Source organism: Gorilla gorilla, chromosome 9 (genome assembly GCF_029281585.2).
Source record: "Gorilla gorilla gorilla isolate KB3781 chromosome 9, NHGRI_mGorGor1-v2.1_pri, whole genome shotgun sequence".
In the NCBI taxonomy this organism is placed as follows: Eukaryota; Metazoa; Chordata; class Mammalia; order Primates; family Hominidae; genus Gorilla; species Gorilla gorilla.
In genome coordinates this window covers 139,754,920-139,781,971 of record NC_073233.2, presented here as the reverse complement: position 1 = coordinate 139,781,971, position 27,052 = coordinate 139,754,920, and the positions used below count along the sequence as shown (strand labels likewise).

Below are 27,052 nucleotides of genomic sequence, written 5' to 3'. Positions count from 1 at the left end.
TTAGAGAAAATTTATTTTGGGTTAGTATAAAACCTGGTATTATATACAACCTTTTTCGACTTCAGGCAGTTAAAGTCATCTCCAGTTAGAACATGTGTTCCCACGTCAGGGCACGTCGCCACAGACAGCCACATCTCCAGGTGAGGACCCGGGTGGCTCCCCCAGCATGGGGCCTGGCATCGCGGCAGGCAGCAATGACAGGTCTCCCGCAACACCACGCATAGCCCTCGGGTGCACAGGAACCTTTTCCACCCAGGAGTTGGGGCCCGTTGAAAAACCTTTGCCTGGGCTTGTCTAGGACACCTTCAAACAGAGGATTCGGGACCACCCAGGCCAAATGTAGCAGAAGGAGTATTATTACTTAAGGGTGATATGTTTCATCTTAGAAAAACTGTGTTAATCGCAAAGTAGAAAAGGGGTTCTCAATGAGGACCCAATTAGATGTGACTCTCCTAAATAGTAACTCATTCTGGACTCACTGTACAATAACTAGGCTACTTTCTTAGATTACAAAGAAATCACTCCAGCAGGCCACAGTCTATCAGTGAATACCCAAATTATAATGAGAAGAGTGGTTTAGGATTTTCACAATATGTTAGAAAACACTGCATTAGGAATCACTAAATACTTAATTGAGAGGATGAGGGTAAGAGAAGGCAGAGAAGAGGAGGTACCTTTTGAATTGATCCCTGACAAAGGTGCAAATTTGGTAGATGCCTGTGTGGAAATGCAAATCATGAAGTGGCTCCCACCTACTTTGGTCTTGACACCAAAATGGCTTGAAATATATCTATTCCCTCCCCACCAGAGTTTTTTATGTTAATACGTATGTACTTGTTTTCCTGTACCTTGACTCTTGTTTTAAGTTTTGTCTGTAATCTAAAGTTTAAGGACAAAGTGCAAAATAATTCATAGCTTATGTGTACTTGAGTTCTTTTCCAGCCTCAAAAGAGACTTTCCTTTGTTTTAAAAAAGATCCCTTCAGGAGTGACAGCTTTATTACTAATCACACAATGGATTTGTTACACATCACCAGGAGCAAAATCAAACTGACACCTAAATAATGTCTATTAAATAATTTCTTAATTTAGTCAATTATTTTGATCCAACTAATTACTCACTTAAATAAGGATTCATTCAAACAACTGCCTAGATTTTTTTCTGTAAAATCAGTTCCAGAGTAATTAGTAAACCAGTAATTAATAATCCCCTGAGGAATGAAACCATTTTTCACATATTTAAAGTAAACAAAGCATCCCTTATTGGGTAACTGACTTCTGCAGCAACTCAGTAAAGGTCCAACCACTCATGACATGGAGAGAAGCATACAGAGGGGAATGTGCTCATTGGAAAAGCAGAGTTTGAATTCCTAGGCTCAAATAAATTGCATACTAGTGTAGATAATAAACAAATTGATTAATATGATTTAGAAAACATTAATTCATCCCTTCATTCATATGTCAAAATTCACTGTCTATATACAGTGTTCCAAGCACTGTGCTACACAATTACATATACAAATGAGAATTTCCATAGCAAATCTTTTAATTCATTCCCTATTTAGATCCAAGAAGATTTAAAGGGGGCTTACAAGATGAAACAGCAAGAATTCTGGCTTGGAGAAGCTCTCGAACTAGTTCAACAGAATTAGAATTTCATGAGAAACCTTGGAGAACAGAAGGATAAGCAGGAAATATAAGGTGGTACATAACTTAATTTTAAGAAAAGTTTTGTTGAAACATTACATACATATAGAAAAAATGAGCACATCATAAGCATACAGCTTGATAAGTATGCACATGGTAAACACAACCGCATTACTACCAGCAGCTAAAGAAATTGAAAATGACCTGTACTCAGAAGTCTCCTATTCTTGCAGCCTGTCTTCATTCTCTAAAAGTAGCACTGGCCTGACTTTCATGACTATATCAGTTTTGCCCATTTTTACTCTCCATATAAACAGAATCATTTAGTATAAATTCTTCAGTGTCTGACTTCTTTTGCTCAACATTGTATTTGTGACACTCTTCTATGACATGTGTATGTCATCAGTCTTAGTGTTTTAGAATATTCCATTGGGTGGATATGTCCCTATCCATATATCCATTTGACTGTTTGTGTTGCTTCCAGTTTGGAGTTAAAACAAATAGTGCATCTATCAACACTTTTGTAAAATGTCTTTTGGGGCATGTATATATCTATGCTTGGGAAATCTATGCTGAGAGGAACAATGAGAGATTCTGTAATTAATAGCTCTAAATAATTTTCCAGAGTGTTTGTACCAGTTAGGTTTCAGCAGCAAGGTATGAGAGATCTAGTTAATTCACGTCTTCACCAGCACTTAGTATTGCCAGTTTTTTTTAATGTTACCCATTCTGACGGATATATAGCAATATATTATCGTGGTTTAAACTTACATTTCTCTAATGATTAGTGAGGTTGAGTCCTTTTACACATTTTTGATCACTTTGTGAAGTGCTCGTTTAAATCTTTCTTCTATTTCTATTGAATGTCTGTCTTTATATGTTTTATTTGTAGGAGGTGTTTATCCATCCTGGAGATATGTCTTTTGTCATATACGTATCGTGAATATCCTAACTATTCAGACTAGAAAGATTACAAGTGATCCCAGCAACATTCTCGATGGCACTCGTTTACTGTCATAGACTCCAGGGTACACATACAACACACATGTATTTTCAAACAGAATTTTCAATTTTCAGACAGAAATATCTTCAGATCTGAGCCCAAATACATATGTTAAATCTTGGTAGAAAACAAATAATTGGTATCTACCATCTCCTAAAATTTCCTGTTCTGCTTATAATACATCCAGTCTCCAGAGTGTAAGCCCCATGAGGACAGGGATGTTAGCTGAACTTCTTTGCTGCTGTATTTTTCAGTATTGAGAACAATACTGAACACATAGTAAGAATGCTAAAGCTGTTTGTTGAATGAATTAATGGCCAGGGTTACAATGGTGGTGACCTCTCTCTGAGGATTTTAGCTACCTGACCCCTGACCATAATGAACATCAACTCCACTGTACTTGTTAGACATTAAAGAAGCAAATGTTTTAGGCCACATATCCAATGGGAGGCAGTATAGCAGGGTGATCTAAATTATGGGCTACAGAGCAAAAATGCCTAGATTGGATCATGGCTCTAATAGTAAAGTAGCCATGTGAACTGCGTTTAGTGACATAATCCCTCTGTGCCTCAGATTCCTCATGTGTAAAGTACAGATAATCATCTTACTATCCCACTGGGTTGCTGTGCAGATTATACACATATACATATATATATATATGTATCTATATATACACACACACTATTCTGAAGATGCTTGGCTTATAGTGATGATGATGATTATTATGATGGCATTGGGGGTGATGATGAAGGTGACGGGGATGATTAGGATGATAGGGACCAGAACAGAAGCTCCACGTCGTCAGATCCTATTCTAATTACTCACAGCTGCAACCCCAGCACAGTGCCTACCACATGAAAACAATTCAGTAAACACTTATTGACTGAGTAAGGGATAAATCAGTAATTAGTTAGATGCAGAAACCATGGAATTAAATCAAAGAAATGGCCGATAGGTCATAGTTAAGCCCATAGGTGTGGAAGGGAGTGGGTATTGGGAAAATATAGAGTGAGAAGGAAGGAGGCCCTAAGCCTGATTACTACTGAATTTCAACCTTTAAAGCCAGCTCAAGGCACGTGAGTGTGGTGGGCCCTGAGCCTCCCTATTCTGAGTAGCACCGCGGCAGAGAATTAAACGGAGACTAAACAGAGGCCAAGGGAGAAAATGAACAGAAACCAATGAACAAATGAAAGAGAAGATATCAGGATAAAGAAGAGACTGTACTTATGCCAGATGTTCTCCCTACCTCCACCTCATCCTCATGCCATGAGGCTATGTAAGCTTTCCAGAACTTAGATGAGTCCTGAGTGGAAATGGAGAATACCATAGGGTGGGGAGAAGAGCAAGTAGAATTTATAAAACTTCTAAGAAAAAAGACTTTGAAATGAAGATTTCTGTCCTTGGGCAAAATAAAGTCTTGAAACAGAAATTGAGTTGTTACAGGAAGAAAAAGGAAGTTACCTTTCTTGCATAATAGAATTTATGCCCTTGAATATTGCATCCCCCCCATCTTTAACCACTAGGCTATCCTGCCTCCTCAAAAGAAAAGAGGCAGAGCTCCTTCCTTTAGGGTACAGGGCCTAATGGAAAACACGGCAGGGTTAAGGAGAGAACCAAACAAGGACCACTGTGTGTTCATGTCACTGAATGCTATTTGAAAAGACTTCAATTCATGATGATTGTGTCATTCAGCCTTGACAGTCACGTCCTGACTCATGTGTGAGCTACAGATGCACTCAGTCTCCTGAGCTGGCTTCCCCCGTGAGTGTCTTCCATCCCTTTGTCGCTTACTGGCTGTGTGACCTTAGGGAAGGCATATAAACCTCTCTGTGCTTTAGTTTTCTTCCCTGTAAAATAGGGATACAATTAGTATCTACTTCATGGTGTATGCTGGGGGTTACATGAGGTAGTGTATGTGAAGCATGTAGCACATTTCCTGGAGCATATTAAGTGTCTGCCAATTGTTAGATATTGATAGCAATAGAAAGTGAATTAGTCACAATGACAAAACTAGGAAATGTCAGAGTGCACTGTAAAACTCAGGCCTATGTGACTACAAAGCTCACCTTTCCACTGCACCACAATTCTTCAATACAAAAATCACACAATATAGCTAAGGAAAACGTGAACAGGTGAAATCTGAAATATGTGGTAGGAACTATACATAAATTTCTGTTCAAAATACATCCAATAGGATACACTTTGTGAGCTTAATGTTTTCTGAGCTAGTTACTATTGTAGAGAAAAACTTTATTTTATGGGTATTAATGACAACTCTAATTGTAACATGTTATAAATACTTTATTCACTCTATGAGCAAATTAGTTCATAATTAGTAAAGGAGAAATCTCATTACAACAAATACCTTACAACAGAGCAGCCTAAATTATATTTTAAAATTAGCTTATCATTTGGATAGAACTTAATGGTTTTTAAAGTGCCCTTGTCTATATATGTATTTAATCGTGTGTGTGTTTATGTGCATACCTATGCACGTACATACATATACACATACACCTTCCCTCAGTTTATCTCCAATGTGACTCTGGAAGGAGTTACTATTATTTTCTTCACTTTACAGCCAAGGAAACTGAGGCTTAGAAAGCCTTCATCAATCATCTAAGGCCATGGAATTAGAAGGGAGGGACGAAGAACCCCAATGCCAGACCGTGTTTTGAGTTAACCTACACTAAGCTGCCTCATATCCAAGCTGAGGGTGAAGTCAAGATTAATTTTCAGAGGCTACTGGGATTTATCACAACAAAATGTGTCCTGTATTGGGATTAAAATTAAGGCTTATAGTAAATTCTTTACTGCTAGTGAGTCTTTAGAATCATGATTCCTTTTTACCATCAAAGAACAAATAGACAGGTCAAAGCCTCCTCAGGGTATCCATGGTTTTTTTTTCTTAAAAGTGAGGTTTCTTTGTAATGATTGCTTTGCCAAACATCACATGCTCAGTCCCCTGGCTGTTGAGACTGAATTTTGTCTCTCAGACTCTGACATTGAGTTAGCAAATGAAAAAATTACTCTGAACCCATGGGTGAGAAGAGGAAGCATCACGCATACATATGACCTCTGTTTTTTTTTTTTTCTCTTCTAACACCCGGAATTTGACCCAAGTGTTTATGCTCGCTTTTGTGTGTGTGTGGCGTGTTTTGATGGGCGATTTGGGAGTTTGAGTAGGTTTTGGAACGAAGTGCTTTCTTTTTGTTCATCCATCTGTATGCAGAAAAAGCTTCCACTGTAGGAGAATGGACTAATATTGATTTTATTATTTCATATATATATGTACTAGGCTTTTCATATATATATTATATATATAATTACATATGAATAAATTAATGTTGGGAGAATTAATTAATTTGGGATTAATTTTGGGATCTTTTATGCTTTTATGAATATTTAAAGGACTCATAAACCCTGAGATAATCTGAACACTGGCCTAGTCAAAGAGTGGTCAAGTAAAATTCAATCTCTTTAATTTAGATCCAAAGTCAAAGTATCTGCTACCTAATTTTTACAGAAAAGTCATAGCATGAACACAAATCCAGAAGACTTTCCCCTAGAATTTATGGAGTGGTTTTCAAGAGAAAGCTATTTGCTACGTAAGCTTTAAGATCTAAAAAGTTTACACATTCAGTAATTTGGGACTGGGAAGTTTTAAGCAGTGGCATGAACACTGTACAAATTGCTTGGAGCCCTGACTTTCTGGAGGCTTGGGGAAGTCACCAGACTCAGGCTGGGACTCCCACTAGAATGCACATGTGACCCAGCCTGGTTCTGGTGTGTGGATGGCATAGGCTAAGATTCTGCCATTTTCCAGCCATGAGGACATGGGTATATCATCTATTTCATGGATGGGTTTGCTTATCAGCAAAAGCAGATACTAGTCCTTTCTCCTATCTGTGCTGGGACATCAACATGCATCAGATTTGTTAATATGCCTTGTAAGCAACGGCAAACTACAAAAATTTAGTTGTTTACTAAATTTTATAGATGTAGACCTGAAAAGGAGCCTTCCAATGTTTAGGAAGCTACTATTATTAATTTTAAAAGTGAGTCCCAGGAAGTCCTAGCCACAACAATCAGGCAAGAAAAAGAAATAAAAGGCATCCAAATAGGAAAAAAAGAAGTCAAACTATCTTTCTTTGCTGATGATGTGATTCCATATGTAGAAAACCCTAAAGACTCTACCAAATGATTTCTTGAACTGATAAAGGACTTCAGTAAAGTTTCGGAATCCATGTACAAAAATCAGTAGCATTTCTATACACCAATAGCTTTCAAGCTGAGAGCCAAGTCAAGAATGCAATCCCATTTACAATAGCTGCAATAAAATAAAATAAAATATGTAGGAATACAGCTCACCAAGGAGGTGAAAGATATCTACAAGGAGAACTACAAAACACTGCTGAAAGAAATCAAAGATGACACAAACAAATGAAAAAACAGTCCATGCTCACAGATTGGAAGAATCAATATTGTTAAAATGGCCATAATGTCCAAAACAATCTACAGATTCAACATTATTCCTATCCAGCTATTAATGTCATTTTTCGCAGAATGAGAAAAAACTATTCTAAAATTCACATGGAACCAAAAAAGAGCCCAAATAGCCAAAGCAATCGTAAGCAATAATAGAACAAAGCCGGAAGCATCACACTACCTGACTTCAAACCATACTACAGGGCTACAGTAACCCAAACAGCATGGCACTGGTACAAAAACAGACATATAGACCAATGGAACAGAATAGAGAATGCAGAAATAAAGCCGTACACCTACAGCCATCTGATCTTTGACAAAGTCAACAAAAACAAGCAATGGGGAAAGGACTCACTATTAATAAATCATGCTGGAATAGCTGGCTAGCCATATACAGAAGGATGAAACTTGACTTCTGCCTTTTACGATATACAAAAATAAACTCAAGGAGGATTAAAGATTAAATGTAAGACATCAAACTATAAGAATGCTAGAAGAAAACCCAGGAAACACTATTCTGGATATCAGCCTTGGGAAAGAACTACATCCTGAAAAACAATTGCAACAAAAACAAAAATCGACAAGTGGTACTTAATCAAATCAAAGAGTTTCTGCACAGCAAAAGAAACTATCAACAGAGTAAACAATCTATAGACTGGGAGAAAATATTTGCAAACTATGCATTCAACAAAGGTCAATATGGAGAATGCATAATAAACTTGAACAATTTGAAAAGCAAAAAATAACCCCATTTAAAAATGGGCAAAAGCTGTGAACACACACTTCTCAAAAGAATACATACAAGTGGCCAAGAAACATATGAAAAAAAAACCTGTTCCACATCACTAATCATCATAGAAATGCAAATAAAACCACAGTGAGATACCATCTCACACTGGTCAGAGTGGCTATTATTAAAAAGTCAAAAAATAACTGATGCTGGCAAGGCTGCAGAAAAAAGGGAATGCTTATACACTATGATGAGAATGTAAATTAGTTCAGCCACTGTAGGAAGCAGTTTGGAGATTTCTCAAAGAACTAAGAACTACCATTCAACCCAGCAATCTCATTATTGGTTATAAATCCAAAAGAAAATAAAACATTCTACCAAAAAGTTGCATTCACTCCTATATTTCTTGCAGCACTATTCACAATAGCAAAGACATAGGATCAACATAGGTGCCTATCAATGGTGGATCAGATAAAGAAAATATGGTACATATACACCATGGAATACTATGCCATAGGAAAGAATGAAATTACGTCCTTTGCAGCAATATGTATGCAGCCGGATACCATTATCCTAAGTGAATTAATGCAGGAACAGAAAACCAAATGCTGCATGTTCTCACTTATAAGTGAGACCTAAACATTGGGTACTCATGGACATAAAGATGGGAACAATAGACACTGGAGAATTCTAGAGGGAGGGGACAGGGAGGGGTACAAAGTTTGATAAACTATTGGATACTATTCTCAATACCTGAGTAATGGGATCAATTGTACCCCAAACCTCACCATCACATGATATACCCAAGTAACAAACCTAGACTTGTATCCCATGAATCTAAGCCAAAATTTGTAATCATTTTTTCAAGTGAGTCTTAAACAGAAAAAATGTTTTCTCTGAAATGATAGGGAGAATTGATGCTCTGGAAGTTCTCATTACTGGATCTAAGCTTAGGCAAAGGGGTGATTAAGGAGGTTGTATGATCTTGAACTTTCAATATAAGTATGTGTGAGTGCTTGTGTGTATGTGAGAGAGAGGGAGGCAGAGAGAGAGAGAGAGGGAGAGTGATGGAGGGAGAGGAAGAGAGAGAGAGAAATAAAAGATGGTAATGACAGGGTAAGTAGTCATAAGGCTAAAAGGAACATTTTTACTCGCTTTCATTTTCTTATGATCAATTGCACTGAATAAAGAGTTTCAATTTTTAAAGTGGGCTTTAGATACTCTAATACTTGGAAGGTAGAATAGAGACTAGGTTAGTGAGAAGAAAAGAGGGAACAAAGAAGCTGGTTGAGTAAAAGTTGTATGCACTGTCCTGGTTTGGAGACATGCCGTGAAACCTGGAAAGAAAAGACAGTGGGTGATCACAATCAGATAGTAGTAACAGTGGTGGTGGTAGTGATGGTAGTGATGTTGGCAATGATGGTTAAGGTGGCGGTGATGATGTTGGTGATGATTGTGAAGGTGGTGGTGATGATGGTGGCAATATCAGAATTAAAGGTGAAGGTGTTAGTGGTAGTGATGATGATGGTGGTAATATTTGTGATAATGGTGAAGGTGGTGGTGATGGTGGTAATGTTGGCAATGTAGATGAAAGTTGTGGTGGTGGTGATGGTGTGGTGGTGGTGATGATGGTGAAGGTGGTGGTGATGCTGATGATGAGTGATGGTGGTGATGTTGCAGTGATGGCAAAGATGGCGATGATTGTGGTAGTGACAATTTTGGCAATAATGGTGAAGGCGGTGGTGATACTGGTGTTAATAGTGAAAGTGGTAGTGGTGGTAATGGTGATAGTGACGAGAGTACAAATAATAACAGCTGACATTTACCATGTACTTGCTACGCACCGGGTTGTGATAAGTGCTTTGCCTGATTCATCTTACTTAGACCTAAAAACATTATTGAGAGGTAGTTGTTTTTTTTTTCTTCATCTTACAAATAAGGAAAATTTGGCAGGTAGGATTTAATAGCTTTTCAAAGTCACATACCTATATGTTGAGTGAGATATTTGAACCCAGGCAGTTTGACTCCAGAGTCATGAGCCTAACCATCTTACAGCTCTGCCTACAAAATGTAGAAAAGTAAGGATCCAACACTGAGAAAAATTTAATCCAGTAGAGAATTGGTTTGTGTGCCAATGTCTGGGAATAGGAGACCTGGAGGGTATTAGTACCTGATGATGGTAGAGGGCAGCTTCGAGAATGGACTTAGAAATTAACAAGGTAGCTGTCCATAAAATTTGACCATTTTGTTATAATGTGACAAGTTAATTTGGGGAAGGACACCAGATATCTGTAATTTACCAGCATATACATAACTTGAACTTCAAGATAACTACTCAGTGTGAAAATATAGACTTTTGTTTTCTCTCTTAGTTGACTTCCTGATCTTGGATTATCTGCATGATCACCGTAGAGGACAGTGATAAAGGGGAAGTAGTGTGGTTTCATGGCTTCAGGTTTTGGAGAAGACATTAGACATTGAAAATGTGTCCACAAAGGACAAATGACAGGCAGATTGTTTTAAACAGAAATGGCATACCCAGGAACTGAAACACATGGATTCTGAATCCACTAACCCCTCTTACATCCCTTTGTCCCCTTCTACAATCCTTTCTCCATAACAGTCAGCCACTCCTTGTCACCCACTGTGTGTGAACCCACAGTTGTCCCCACTGGCCTTTCCCACTTCTGCCAGGATGCCTTGGTCTCCAACTATTCACATTGCCAGATCCATCTGATTCTTAAAAATCTCACACTGTGCAGGCTCAAAGCATCTGTATACGTATGGCTCTCCTTTTATTTCCTATCGTGGCATCTTGCCTTTACCTCTATAGCAGTTTTCTAATATGTAATTCTATTTTATATTTGTTGATTTTGTTTTCTATTTATTTTCTCCTTTCCAAATAGACTTTAGGGTAATGAAGCTGGGAATAATAGCTTTAATTCATCAATGTGTATTCAGAGTCTGGTACAAAGTAGCTACTCAAAAAGGTTTGTTGAATGAATAAAGGAAATAATGGATACATGCATGAATAAATGAATTAATGCACTCCCTGGGGGCACTACCACCTCCAGCCACGAACTAGAGGGACAGAGACTCTCAGACCTTTCTTCTGCACTCCAGCTAGATAAAATACCACTACTCCATGCCATGTGACTGCATAAACTCCACACCTGGATTTGCAAGCACGCTACTCCTACAGGAAGAAACTGCAGATCCTGGAGCTCATATCACCAAAGCTCCAGAGGGCCGACACTCTGGCAGTTTGGGACCAGTATACATCTTCTTACAGCCTCCTGAAAGGGACTTTTGAGACTGAACCACTAACCACCCTGGTTCTTGTCCCTTCTCATCTCTGTCACTATCAAATGAAAAAATTCCTCCCTGCCCAGCCCTCCCACTCCTGGCCTTTGCTCTTCTTTCCTCCATTCTTTTTTCACCTTCCACTGCGCCATTTAGAATACTTTTTCTGACTTTTTTTTTTTTTTTAGAATATTACGACCAATCCCTCGACGTAGCTGACTGTCCAAGCCTGTCTATCTACTGAGGACACTGCCATCTGCAACCTTGGCTCTGTGTTCTCTCACTCTGACATCTGCTTCAGAGTCTAGAGACGTCCTTCCTGATGATCATCCACCCTCCCATATCATCTACTTTCTTGTTAAAATTGCTTTTTTGGGACTCATGGCATTTGTCAATTTTACCTCTAGCTCTCCTTATTGTCATCTTGCTGACTTCCTTCTTCTTCCCTCTTCTGCCGACATGCTAAGGCTTCATTCGTCTTCATGTCATGGAATCCAGTGGGCAACTCCCTCCTCTGCCCCATCTCATTTGCCTCAACCATCAGCAATCTAAATTGTGATCATGCCCCTTTTTGAACTATTTTCTTCTTTTGACTTGTATGGCTACTTTCACCTCTTCACTCTTCTTCTGATTCTCCTGTAGGCATCTTCCTTCATTATCGTCCTATAAAGTTGGAGTTTATCAAAGCAAATTCCTAGGCTCTCTCCACTTTATACTACCCTCTCCCCAAGACATTTTATTCTTGTGCATGGTTTAATTTATGCATTAACATATGAAACAATAATCTCCAAATTTATATTTCTAGCCCAGATCTCTTTTCTAACCTCAAAAATCCTCCAAAAACATATTCGCTATTTCCTCAAGGATATTTAAATGGTACTATAAACTCTTCATAGTCAAGACTGAATTCATATTTTTCTCTGTTAAGTCTGGCCCTGTGTCAGTAAATGATGCCACTTTCCATCCAGTTGTCATCCTGTACCCTACCCTCTTTTTATCACCCAAACCCATTAACTGGTCCTATTAATTGTTTGCCTTTTAAACATCTTCCCAATCTATCAATTTTTCTCCAGTCCATCTTTTCCATCCTGGTATACCATAATCTATAATTTCTCACCCGAACGGCTGCAACTGTCTTCAACAGGTCTGTCCACACCCAACCTTCCCATACAGTGCAGAGGTTGGGACACTTTTGTGAAATGAAAATTTGACCATGGCATCTTCTGCTCAAAATCTGAGGATAAAGAACCAAGTCCGTAACATGACTTACCAGTCCTCGAAGAAGCCGAAGACATCAAGTGCTAGCCTCATATCTAGCCTCATCCCAGATTATCAGCAGTTAAATTGTCCCCACCCCCCACCACCATACAAAAATTCATATGCTGAAGTCCTAACCCCTAATATCTCAGAATGTCATCTTATTTGAAAACAGAATAATTGCAGGTGTAATCAGTTAAATTAAGATTAGGTCATGTTGGAATTGGCTGGGGCCCTCATCCAACATGACTGGTGTCCTTATGAAAAGGGGAGATTTGGACACAGATGCATACAAGAAGAACACCTTGTGAAGATGAAGGCAGAGATTGGGATGAAGCATCTATAACCAGGGAACACTAATGATTGCCCAAAACCCACCAGAAGCTGGGCAAGAAGACTGGAACAGATTCTCCCTCATAGCCCTCAGAAGGAACCACCCTGCCAACACTGTGATTGCAGACTTCTAGTTTCCAGGATTGTGAAACAATAAAGTTCTGTTGTTGTAGTCCATCCAGTTCGCAATGCTTTACTACAGCAGCCCTAGCAAACTAACGTGCATGCCATGTTCCTTCTGCTCTGTCAGCTACAGCTGTACTGGCCTTCCTTGTCCTCCAGCATCTAGAGTTCTGCCTCTTACAGCAGAGCTTTGCACAAGCCATTTCTTTTGTCCAGAATATTTTCCCTCTCTCATTTACTTTTTAAACTCCTACTCTTTCCCCAGTTTCATAGCCAAATAAAGAAAGGCATCCCTGAGGAAGACCACAGCCTAAGTAAGTTTCATTCACTATTCAACATGTTTCCGCTCATAATTGTGTATCACTCAAGTCATTCTTTGACCAGTGTAATGTCTGTCACAGTACAGGCAAGAAAAACACATTTGCTCTTTGAATGAGTGAGTGAATAAATAAATGAATGAATGCTTACATCAATACACATTCTAGGTTACTCTAAATGTAGTCCAAGCAGAATTTAATTGCTCACTCTTCTACACAGCTAAGGATTTATGCTTTCTACTATTACAGAACTTGCCGCATTACCTTTTATTATCTTATGTGTCCATCTTGTACACTGTGACCCCCTTGAGAGTGGGGGCTATTACTTCTTTGAGCCTAATGTTCCCAAAGCCAGCTCTACGTCTGGAGCTTAGCGGACACTCAACAAATATTTGTGGAGCCAAATTATGTAGAAGTTGTAGGGGACAATGAACTCCAATGTGCTGAACAAATGTAATGGATAATTACTACCAAACAGCTTGAATTATTCTCCCCTACACCAAGGAGTTGTTAAAATTTCCTGTTCCTTGTAAGTAAAGTTATGCCCACTAACTTTTCCTCTTCAGCCTCAAGCTTATGTAGAAGGAAATTAAATGTCTCTCTGTTAGATTCATTTATAACTCACTCCTCAGCTGATGTGCTTCACAATGCCTTTTGAGAATTCTTTTCAATTCTCTTTATCCTCTTATCCTCCCGCCTCCCTTAGATGTTTGTAACCCAGGGGAAAACAAAGCACTTAAATGCAACCAACACTGTAATCATACACAGCCTTGAATTGCATAAAGAACAAACAGAAACCGGGAACTATTCCATGCGCTTTCACGTCTTTCTGACTTAAGCCCTTGTATTTGGGCACTTTAAATGCAAACATAGGCCAAAGTAACAACTTTTTACATTTGAGGTTAGCCATTGAAATCCACTTAGCTCTAGCTGAAATAATATAAACACAATTACTGCTCTAACCCAAAGGTGTTTTGTTTTGTTTTGTTTAAATTTTAAGCAATGCACACTGAGGTAATTAGAAGACGTATAACTATCAGGAAAATACTCTTTCAATTAAGCAAGAACATTAATAATCATTTCTATTTCTATATTTCCTTTTTTTCCCCAAGACACTTTTAAAGACTGTATTCTATTATATTAAAGTCAAGGAAGAAGAATTATTTGTAGTTAACAGAGAACAAAAGCCAGATATAGAACTTATTAATTAGAATGCTGGCCACAGGTCAGCTAGAGGGTTCATAGCAAATTCCTTAATTCGACCAGGGTCTGAGCCGTGTCTCTGGTGGGCCAGGTGAGCTGAATCTGTGTATAATACAGTTAACCCACTCTAATTTCGTGCTTACCTACTGCATCGGTCACTTAGTCATCACATGGAGAACAAAACCAAGAGATTTAGATGAATTCAACAAAGCTGTGAGAGGCTGAAGGATGAGGACAAGTGTGGCTTCTGCTCTGCCTAAGGGGCAGTTACTTTTGACCAATGTTAGGGAAGAAAATAACCCTCTAAGAGTGAATGAAGGATTTCCATGGACTCTGGGATACCCTGTGACAATCACCAGCAGTGTATCTCCCCTCCCAAGTAATATAACTGTCCTTTCCTTTCCTAACACTAACGTAGACGTGCTTCTATAGAAAAACAATCTCACTGGATTAAAGAACAAGTGCATTTGTCTCCTGCCTGTCATCATTAAAGATAAAACAAAATAAACTACAGAAGGCAGAAAGGAAGGGAAGGAGGGAGGGAGGGAGGGAGACAGAAGGAAGGAAGGAAGAAAGGAAGGAAAAAAGCTACTGTTCTTTGTCCAGATCAATGCTACCTTTGAGCATATTCACAAAAACAAGGTATTTCCCTGTGTGTTTGGCTTTCAAAGCCGCTTTTTTTGAGAAGCAAATGAGTCCTTGAACGTTGAAAACCCACCTCCACTCTCACTTTTGTTTTCATAAGTTCCCCTTTCTCATTTGCCCTATCCTATGGAATATCATTAAGCAATGGGAAGTTAATGAACCCTTCACTCAAATATGAGAACACATCTGAACTACACACGAAAGTAACACATTACATTGACACCATGAAAAACGACTTGTTGGAGAGTTTTCTACCTTCCTTCCCCTTATCAGTTGCTGATTCAAGACACTGAAACCAGCTGTTATGAGGGGCTGGTATTTGTTTTACAAAGGAAGAAAAGCTCCCTCTGTACACGCGTTCTTATTCTTCACACTGATTCGAGGATTAATAGTACTTGACAGGTGGGTAATTTGTTTTCTTTAAAAAAACCATAATTCATTTAGTGCAGTTCCATTTTATTATTATACATTTTACACACTGGTGTATAGAAAACATTGTTGTTTTTAACAATTCTATTCCTTCCAGTAATCAGTCATTCAAGAAAGCTGCGTGAGAGTCTTTGGGGACAAGCAGGTGAATTGTGGAGGTGCCAGGAGGCCATGAGAATGAAGAAGAAAGCATGAGGATGCAGTGAAAAGGAAGAAGGGAGGAGAGGGGAGTGGATAAAGATGGAAACAAAGACAGAGGGGTAATTAAACGGGGTGACGACTGCATGAGAAAACAAGAACTGCTAAGAAGAAGACAACATAGAAGTATTGTCACTTTATGTGCCCGGGAGCATACAATGGGTTCTGAACCCTGTCCTTTCTTGTACCCCTAAAGGGAGCTCTAAAAGTGTTTCGACTTTCCTGAGCTTTTATTGATAAAGGAAGGAAATTCTACCTTCTCAAAGTAAAATTTCACTTAGGAGAGGTAGAGAATCAAGGCAGAAGTGTCATATATACATTTGAGTCTTTTGTCCACAAAGAAACTAGTTTTACTAGCCTCTTTGGGGTAAGAACTAGTAGACCTAAGAAAGTTCTGTGAAATCAGCTTCCTTTCTAAACTATCATGGATCAGTCAATGGTGTAAAACTCGTCAGTGTCTTCCAACCCTAGTATTTGGAATCCAAACAAAGAGAGTCAGTGGGGGCATGGTTCTCCCCAAGCCCAGAGCCCTTCCTCCACCTCACGCCACATACGCAGAGCAAAGCATGCATTTTAAAGTCATTTATGCTTTTTACAGGATGACCACAGAGTATTAAACATTGTGCTTGTCGCTTTGCTTTGTTTACATGATTCTCACAACTTTTCTGAAAGGTGTGTACAATCATTCCCATTTTAAAGATGAGGAGACAGCATCTGAGAAGTTAAGTATTTGATTGTGGTCCACAAAATTAGTGAGCATGAGAATGCAAATTCAGGATAGACTCAAGTGTTTGCTGGCGTGACCACCGACTTGCTGAAGCAACCATGGAAACAGAGTGCCTATCAGCTCAGAGCTCTGGGTAACTGATCACACAGTGCTGATCACACAGCAGGAATTGCCCTGCCTGGACCACAAGAAAGAGCAGGTCATGACTAACGATCTCACCTGCCAATGGCTCAAGGATGGAAAACAAAGTTACCAAGGAAGTAGGAACAGGAACGAGTTCCCAGTTCCATTAGGATGATGGTGATGCTTCTTGTCAGCTTAGGTACCTGGGATAGTGGGAGACCAAGAATAGAAACTAGGGGGAAGTAATTTTCCTTTCCCCATTGCTGTTGCCTTCCTGGCCAAACACAGGGAGAAATCATCTTTGTACTTGCGTGTGAAATGGGATTACCAATCCCTACATTTCATCTTATTATATAATTAGAAAAAAAAAAAACCCTTTGGAGGCATCTTGGTGTTACTGCTAGAGTTGAAGATGAGCAATCCTTACAACCCTTCTAGGCTTGTATGTCAGGAAAGGCTTGTGTGTGTGCACAAGGAGGTGTGAATCCAAATACTCATAGTGGCCACGTTTGTAATAGCAAAATGAATGGAGACACCTTAAACCCTGAACATCTCCGACAAATGGATTGCTAAGTACAACATTGTGATTGATCACAGAACACTTCAGCTCATTTACCAAGTGAAAAAATGTCACAAAACTTTCAGATCGTGAAATACACCTGGTATTTAATATCTTTATAAGTTTAAAAAAGTGCCAATCCTTTGTATTGCTTAGTGGTGCACACGTATATGGTAGAAATGTAAATGGATGCCTGGGAATGACAGATATCAAACTAAGGATAGTGAACTCTGTGGGAGAGAGGGAGAGCAGATCAGGAAAAGACTCTCAGGTGGTCTTGGTCCCATTTAAAAAAATTAATCTAGGTAGTAGATACACTAATGTTCATTTTCTCTCATTCTTTTTTGTATGTCTAAATTATTTCATAATACATATTTATTTCATAATACATATTTAAAAATGAAAAGCAAGCATGGAAACACAGAAACACCAACTAGTGGTGATATGGGAATGCGTGATTCCAATCCACAGGGAGTTAAGACATGGAGCAGGCCTACCCAGAATCTTGGAGGACTCCTCCTCTCCACGGACCACTTGGTGCTTTAGAGAACCAGAGGGTTTCCAGAAGCAGACATAGAGGCGATAAGTGAAAGGCAGAGGGAGACAGACAGGGAAGATGGAGAGTGGGGATCCAGTGGCTGCAGGAGAGGAGGGGCCCTTGTTAATCTCACCAGGCTGTTGTGGTTGAAAGGACCCACTTTGCGCCCAAGCAGCCGCTTATGTTATTATTTCCCTCAGCGGGCTTCAAGCTGCCTGCAATTCTCTGTTAGTTAATAAGAAAAGTGAGAGATGCAACAATTGCTTTTGCTTGGCTGGCGTGTAAGGGCTTTGTCACTCAAAAATGGAACAAAGGCCCTAATAACACCCTGTGCCACGAAGGCGAGTGTCAGGGAACAGACCGAAATCAATTATCTGGGTGAAATTCAGAGACGGAGTAGCGGCCCACACGTCCACAGCAGCATCCATACCACATAATCCCATTAACAGGGTGCTGCTGCTCTCATGGGAGGGCAGAGACACACAGGAAAATTCTAATTAAAGGTAAATAAAGAGCAACGAGCTCCTGGTGCCCTTCTGTCACAGCCCCGAACACGGACGTGGTTCCATCCCATGGTGGCAGGGCTCCAGAGTGACTCCTGGGCAAGATGAGCTTGGAAATGGGGACAAGCTGCAGGCTTTCATGGGCATGCTGGCTAGTGCTGTTTATTAGTGATATTTAAAAGCTGGGTGAGGAACTTGGAAAGTGCCTCTGGTGTGCCAACAGCCTGGCAGGATTTTCCTGACACAGAATGTGGATGACTTTGGAGATTTTTAATGTATGTCTCTCTTGCTAAAGTAATGTTTGAAGAAAATTGTGAAATGAACAAATGAATGAATGAATGAGTGAATGAGTGAGAGGGTATGTGAGTGAGCAGGACAGTAGGACGTGTGGTTTATCTGAGTTTTCCCTAAACTCAATAAGCATCTAGGGCATCTTTTAAAAATGTAGATGTCCAGACCTGACCCCAAACCAAGTAAACTTACATTTCTGGGGGTGCAGCTCAGGCTTCTGTAGCGTGGCATGCTCCCTCGGGTCCCTAGATATGTGCAGCCAAAGTTGAGAAGCTTTGAACTACAAGGTCTCCCCAGTAGAGAAGTTTTGAACTAGAGGGTCTCTTACAGTCTTCTTCACCTGGACTCATGGGGTTTCGTCATGAACTTCAGAGTAGACAGAGCAACCAGCAGGCCATGAAGGCAGGTGAGGTGTGGTCTCACCCCTGCCAGAATTTAGCTTTGCAATATTGGGCAGGTACACTAAACTTCAAATCTCAGTGTTCTCAACAGTTTAAACAGTTAGGAGGGGATGATAGCTGGGTATCTTCATGGTTTCTTTAGATTTGACAGCTGTGTGACCTTGAAGCCCCAAATCCCAGAACTCATGCAGAACAACCAGCATAAATGGTACTGAGTTCCTTTTCCGTGTACTGCATCTCTGTGGGGAGATCAAAGATGTGTATCTAGTAAAAGGCAGAGAGAAGACCTCGTAATTCCCATTATACTCCACATAGACTCTGGATAGAAGTACAGACACTCAGATGATCGGTAAGTGTAAAAGCACGATAGCAACCGCCTTTCACATTCATTATCTCCAGCCACCGACAAGGCCTGACACAAATGACGTGCAATAGCTATCCAGTGAACGATTAAATGAATGAATGAATGAATGAATGAATGAATGGTACCTCTGTTGGATGAATCAGTGTGGCCTGTTTTGGCAATTGAGTATTTCTGCTTGACTAGATGTTAAATAGCCTGCCCCCAACCCCCAACAATTTCAAGAGGCTGACTGCTGTGCTGAACTGTGATTAATGGTTTCTAATATCCCAATCCAGCTATACAAATCCATGGATTCTATCAATATGCAAATCTATGTCTTTAGAGCCAAGAGGAATATAGTCCCTCCTCCAGGAAGGATAAGTTCGCACCTGTTGAGATTTTAGTCTATGTCACTAGGTAAAAATCTTTATAACTCCTTTAAAAATTGTCCTCTGTTTTGTTTAAGTATGTTTTACCTATTTCCCAAAGTCAATAGGAGCGAGTCTGGGTTGAAATGAGGCAGGCCTGGGGTGGTGGGAGCCCTCTGAGGAGATAACGACAGGACTGAACGAGCAATTTTAAATTAATTCCCTGGAAATCACTGTAAAGGATGCACTGCAGCGTGAAGGTGGGTTCTGAAGCAAGGAGGGAGATTTCAGGCTATTGTCCCTCCCAGACTCCTTTAGTTAATGACTGGTGGGTGCCAGAAGCTGCTGATGTGTGTCAAGTGTGTACTGTCAACACCCCTGCTCCCCCGCCTATCATCTTCAGTGTTGTTGCTGGTGAAAAATCTGTTTGGAATAAAGCACAGTCAATGGGATTGACACTTATTTATAAAGACTAAGTGGTACAGTTCAAACCCAGGAACAGGAGCTGGCACCAGCCCCAAGGCCCTCTCAGCTCCCATGAGAAGTCTTTCAGTGTAAACCATGGTACACAGGGGCTGTGATGAGTCTAGTCAGTGCCCACAAGGGCTGGCAATTATTGTTAATTGGGATGTGTTGCCAGCTTCGCGGTGCTGGACAATGTGTCAGCTCAGAAAGGTAGGACCAGAGGGGTGGAAGGAGGTGGAGCAGAAGGAACCATCCACATGGAAGCTCAGAGGCCCCTCCCAGGAAAACCTTTGTATATACCCAGCTGCATGCTGCACTAAAACTCTGAGTATTCCTTGAATGTTCAGGTAGGCTCTCCCCGCCACCAATAAACATGAACATTGGCTAAGGGATGATAGCAGCAGTGAATCTGCTGGGAGAGGAGCCCCTGAGGTGCCCAGCTGTAAGTCAAAGCTACTTCTAGGTCAGGCTGAAGCAAAAGATGGAAAGAAGCAGTTTTAGGGTCAAGTGTTTGCTTAAAAAAAAAGTCAGTACTATCCATTAAATTCTCACTCCCCCTAAATCTCTAATGATGATTTTATTTTTTGAGCAGATATGCTGTATGTGAAATCATTGTTAGTCTTAAATGTCATGTATATGCCCTGAGGTTGTATTGCTCAAGGTACAGTAGTAATGAATGAAATACATAATTAATACATAAGTACAATGATATGCTTGAGCCTTTCAGGGATACAGGTACTCAGAACAGCCTGGATGCGAATGCAAAGAAAGACTACTCAGTCTTTCTAAGACCAAAACAAACTAAAATTAAAACCTAAAATAATAGACCCAGCCAAACCAAAATTAGAAGATGCAGCCCCATGTGCCCTCTGGGTTTTAAAATGCCCACACAACATGTGGCCAGAATGAGAAATATTTGTAAATAGATGCTGTGCCACAGGAAGGAGAGGAAATAGTTAAAAATCTCAGGGAAGATTAAGTAAAATATTTGGAAGTTCCAGACACTCAGAAACCCACTCAGAATACATGTAAACTAAACCACATGAATTTAACATTTATTTAATTAACGTGCATTGAGTGCCCGGTATGTTTTAGGCTATGCTAAGTATGGACCCTTGACCTAAAACCTCAACTCTAAGCCCTCAAGCTGAAAGGAGGCTCAAATGATGAAAAGCCCAATTTAGCTCTCAATAGGGCTCCTAGGAAAGACACAGACCTACAGAACACTTCGCCTCTAAAACCTCAAATTTGGTATGGCTGAAAGAAAGTGGGATCTAATTCTAATCCAGCAGGGTTGTTATAGAGGTGTACGATTTGGGGACAGGTCTCCAAGACTCAGGTTCCTTATTTGCCAGTGATAAATTGGACTAAATAATCTTTAAATTCCTTTTTTTTTTTTTTTGCTTTAATATTCAATGAACTTGTTTCCCCACCCAGAAGTCAACTACCGTCATTTCGTCTGTAATCTCTATTAACAAAGCCTCTAAGATACAGGGTATCCAGGAAGATACGTACCCTAGATTTAGTAAAAATATCATTTCCCCTCTTCCACGGCTTTTGAAAAACTACGATGGTAGATAATCTAAGGGGTTGACTGTTATTTGGGGAGTATAAAGGACTAAGGCATGGACATTGTACTCCCAGGCTATGCCACATGACCCGTGTGGAAACAGCATACTGAGTCAGGATTGTTGCATCTGAGATGCTTTCATGATGAGTGACTGAGCCTCAGAGGTTTCCCTCCATGGATTCACTTGGTGTGATCCAGAACAAATCCTCTTCCGCTTATGCATCTCTGGATTTAGCCTTGGTCGTTACATAATCAAAAAAGGCAGAATTTTCCAGCAACTAATGAGAGCACCTCACATCTGGAAATATGAAAGCTTCCTGAATTGAAAATAAAGGAGGAGAAAAGAGAAGGCAATTCAGTTAGGTTTTCAAAGGTTGAAATGGAAACCATGGTCACTTTCACCGCCATCTCTCTCCCCATCTCCAACTCCCAATTTCCCCAGCTCACAAGCCCCGCCTCCTGCAGATACCAGCTGGGGCTCAGGACCCTCAGCCCAGCGCTGCCAACACGCCGGAATCCGCTCCCACCGCTGCCACCCGGAAGGAAGCAAGATTAAAGGCAGCCGCTTAATCCCCCTGCAAAGCTTCTCAAGTATTTCTATCAGGGTCAGCTCAGTCAGTGCTTACTCAACCTGCCTCTGGAAAATATCCCAATTTAGGCCCTTCTGCTGACTGTCAAGTTGAGAGAAGGGAGAGGCTGGATCCTGATCCGAGGGGCTGGGGGAGAGGCGAGGGCAGCAGGAGGGGGGAAGTGGGGGTTGGGTAAGCCACCCCCTTTCCTCCGCAGAGCACAGGACAAATTTGGTTTCATTCCTCGCTGGCTTCATTTTACTTCTGAAAAGGATTCTTCAAGAGAATTCTTTAAGAGCCCTACCAGTCCATACTGAGTGTCTACTCTGCTCCAGAGCCCTGCTGGAAGCTTGCTGTGGGGAAGAGGGGCGGTGCCTGCTCTTTGCGCACAGCCCAGCTAGGGAGACAGCAGCTGAGCAGCAGCTCTGGCCCAGCACAGGGTGGGCGAGGGCTGGGATGGAGGGTGGGGAAGCTGGCCCAGCATACAAGAGGGCAGAGAGCTGAGGCGGGCACGGTGGGACAGCTCCCAGAAGGCAGTCCTATGTAAGCTCTTATCAGACACAAAAACTGTAGTTAGCCAGTGCACCCAGAAAGGCGGGGTGGGAGAAGGCGGGGGCAGAAGAACAGCCATAGGCCGCAAGGGGATGAGAGGGCCGGGAAAGTCCAGATGGTCCCTCTAAGCCAAGCGGAGGAGTTCGAGCTTGATCCTGAGGGTGACAGAAGCCACACGAGTATTTCTACCTGCAGAGCGAGGTGACCACGCTTGCATTTTTAAAAATCTCGGATTGCTCAATAGAAAACGGACTGGCAGAGGGCAAAATGAAGAAGATCAAAATCCATTGCCCGCAGTGTGTTGGTATGGGAAGCTGGCAGCAGAGCTGGGAGACGTAGTGGGTTTGGAGAGATATATAGGAAGCTGGGTTGTCAGAGTTTACTTGGTGATTGCTTGCATGCGATGGCTGAGGAATAGAAAGAAATCAAGATGAAAGCCCAGGTTTCTAGACTGGACGCTGGAGTGAGTGTAGCAACACGAATGAAAAGCAGCTGCAGAGGTGGTGGATTAGGCTGCAGACGTAGCCCGGCAGGGCGGTGGAGGCAAAACGCAAGACGCTCAGCAAGGAGTGGGCATGGTTTTAAATGGTGTTGCCGCTCACCTCCCCACTCCAGTTGTCTGTTTACTTTTATTTCCTTTGCATTGATTACCAACGGACAAGATTAGGCGTCCTTTTAGGATCCACACCATTGATACATTTTCTTTCTTTTCTTTTATTTTTTTTCCTTTTTAAGCAGGGAGTACAGTTGAGGAGTGAAAATGTACTGCCATCTGAAACCGTATGGAAAGGTTCCAGAACCTGTGCTTGCAGGATGACAACACTTGAGTGTGATCAGAACCATTTGTGTGGACACACAGTCTGGTTCGGCAAAGGACCAGCTGGGGAGGCACCTAGTTGGGAGCTGGTGGAGTGGCGCCAGGTGTGGGCTTTCAGAGCCGCTTTGTTAATGATCTGGAAGGGGAAGTAAACTAGGCACTCAGGAAGTTTTCAGCTGAGTGGCCAAAAAGGGAAACACCAGGGAACATAGCACAATAATTGGAGTAAAACCCAAAGTGGCCAGCAGAGAATAGGGACCATGTGTACCCACTTTTGTGTTGGTGATTTACTGCAATGGGAGCACATTCTTTCTGAAGAGAGAAGAGTGGAGCGCTCTATTAAGGTCTCTGGGAAGTACATTAGCTCTATAAAGTCACTAGGTTGTGGTTCATTCAACGCTTCATTAGGTGTTAAATGACAGATAATAATAATATTATTATTAATCATACATGGCTAACATTTGTTGAACTCTTACTGTGGGCTCAACACTGAGTCCAGTACATTACCTCTTTTAATACTCCATGAAGTCTGTGAAGTAGGCACTGTTACGAATGAGGAGAATGAGGGCTGGGGGTTGAAGGGACTCCCCCAAGGCCTCACAACTATGAGATGGTAAAGATGAAGTTAGAACCCAGGCCTCTGTCATTTTAGAGGTTCTGGTCCTAACCACTAAGTTATACGGCCAATTGCATCACAGAAATAGTGTTGCAGTCAAGTTTCTAGAAGAAAGAAAAGATGATTTGGAGAGCTGAATGTATCTAATAATTATAATACCGCTTTGATTTTATTGGAGGAACTCAGTGAAACTCCACGTGTCTGAGCTGTCTGCATCCAAACTCTTTAAGCCTCCTCATCTGTAACATCTACCTATGGAAAAGTCTTAACCATTCTTTAAGATAAAGCTCACATATCTCTTTTGATGAGCATCCCAGACTCCCCCAGAGAAAGGCCATAAGTTCCTGTACTCCCTACAGCCTTCATCCGTCCTTTACAGGAGCTCTATCTATGATGAGTTGGCCATGATTCTGCATATGTGTCTTCCTCATTAGCTTATGAGAAGGAATCTCATATTATTCATCTTTGCATCCCCAGCACGTAGCAGTGTGCCTTGAACTTAGTAGGTTCTTACTAGATATGTTTTGAAGGTGCGAAAGAATGATTGAATCATAAAGCACAGATGCTATTAGTTTGTGTGTAAAAATCATTCAGTGTCATGATGGCAACGATCTGGTTACTGAAAAAATACATGAGATACCTTAAACTAAATTGATGTTTGGTAAGTCCTCAGCACTTAGTACTACATGCTGAATGACAGTGAGCACCCCCGAAGGTGTAATTTTGATAACTTTTGTGATTGTCAACATAGCTTCCTTACCACAATTGATAATCCTGTGCAGAAATAAGACCCAACTCATTAAAGGCAAAGCCATAGATAGGGCAAAACTGAAACGTTGTCGTAAAAACCAAGGGATGCCTTATGGTGCAATAGTCTCCACCTTTGAGCCAGCTGGAGACTGGCAGGGGTACTGACGCTTCTCCAGCCTCATCTCCTGGCTTTCCCTCCTCACATGCTCCTTTGCTCCTGCCTCAAGCTTCTCACAGGCCCTTGAATTTGCTAAATGCTTTCTTGCTGTGGAGACATGGGCACCGTTCTTTCCTTGCAGTCATCTTCCCTCTCCATTTCGGCCTCCCTTGCTTTGCTACCTTCAAGTCCCCTTCAGTCTTGGTTCAGATATGAATTCCCCTGAGACGTCACCCCTGTTTATCAGACAGCTCCCCTCCACCTTTGTGCCATGCACTCCCCTAGCTCCTCTCAGGCATTTGTAGAAGCCATCTGGAGTTCTGGTGGGAGGCTCTTTCCTTCTCAGCATCCCTAGTAGCTCATTTGGTGTGTCGTGCCCCAGTCCCTAGCACAATGCCTGGTGTACGTTGTATGGAGGAGGAAATGAAAAAGGAGGCATGGAGAGAAGGGAAGGCAGGCTCTAATGCCACATGGTCATTTTTCTAATGTTAGGGGGCAAATATGAAGTGCTCTTCAGTTAGCCAATTCAGGTCCTAGAGTCTATCCTCATGCCTGAATGCTTAACTGGAGGTGATCCAAACATCACTATTTACTGAAAGGATACATCAATTCCCCGTACTCTCATATATTACAGACATTAGCCCACATATGATAATGGCAGCCTCATTAGAGGAGAAAATAAGGGGGAGAATGAGAGGGAGGAAGGGGAAGAGAGAGAGAGAGAGAGAGAGAGAGAGAGAGAGAGAGAGAGGCTGACTAATTATCTTTCTGACAAAGGGTAGAGAAAAAACACAAGAGGGCATGAGTTTGGAAGAGACCGAACGGAGTTTTAAAGTCAGTTCTCGGGTCTTTCATATGGTTACTCTATACGCACTGGGTGGTTGTTAGGCTGGGTGGAGATAAAAGCCATGGAATGTCTTGGTTTGCTAACAACCTCCATACAACTGAATTTCATACCAGCATCATCTACTGTAAATATTTGATCCAGGAACGGTATGGTGACTTTTTAGAAAACCTTATAAAAGATGTAGATTATCTCAGGTCTGTAAGGTGAAAAATAATTTTATCTTTAGAGGCCATTGCAAATTCCAGATGCTGCCACAGCTGTATTTTAATGTTCCAACACTAGGACAAGAGTGAATCTTGCTATGTGCCTCTTATCTTCCCCTCACATACTAATGCTGTCAATGCCATTGGCAATTTTACATGTAAATGAGCCCATCCATCACGCCTCACTCTGCAGCAACTCATTTCTAAGCCTGCCATAGAGTTACACCATTAAATCTCCCTGCTTTACAATATACATCATGACATATTTGACATCAATCAGCTGTGTCAGCCTGCTCACTGTAAACCATAAACTCGCTCTGCAGCCCTCCCTGCATGGGGTGATTAAACCTGCTTGGGGTAGCTTCCTGATTACAGTGATTAATGATGATTCATTTCCCAGTCGCTCTTCCTCCACCTGTGCCTTGCCTCTGCCCCAAGCTCCTCAAGCCTGCCTGTTGGAGGAGGTAGTGGTCAGTGGGATGTGCACACTGAAATCCTGATTTGTACACTTGGGTTCAAGCCTTGACATTAGCAATCACTGCTTGGGTCTGGGTTATGCCTTTGCTATTTCTAAATGATGATGAGAGGCTGCATCCTTTGTTCTGCTATGAGGACACAAAGGATGAGGACTTAGAATCCTTCTAAGGACAGTCCTCCTGCCTAATAGGGAGAGACAGACCAGAATAGCAATTCTCAACTCCCAGTAGTGGATACTGGCCACATAACCACCAGATCTCTATATACAATGGGTAATTTCTGGCAGGTTAGCCATAACAACATCCCATTCCTACTCAGGAAAGCACATTGGAATTCACGTGAGTGACAATCACATTATTATAAATGTAGTTTTGAATCTGTTCTGATTTTTTAAAGTATTTCATCTGCAAACTTTAGTATTTTATTATTAGAAGTAATAAATTACTTGTGACACACTGGAATATTACATCACACCATAAGCTGACTGCAACACACCAGTGT

The 27,052-nt window shown here is 41.1% G+C and overlaps 1 protein-coding gene across 8 annotated transcripts in view; it reads right to left on the bottom strand.

The window, feature by feature from the left end:
* The window catches only part of NTM (neurotrimin), a 973,658-nt gene that overhangs the window by 506,909 nt on the left and 439,697 nt on the right, over positions 1 to 27,052 (bottom strand). The window lies entirely within an intron of this gene.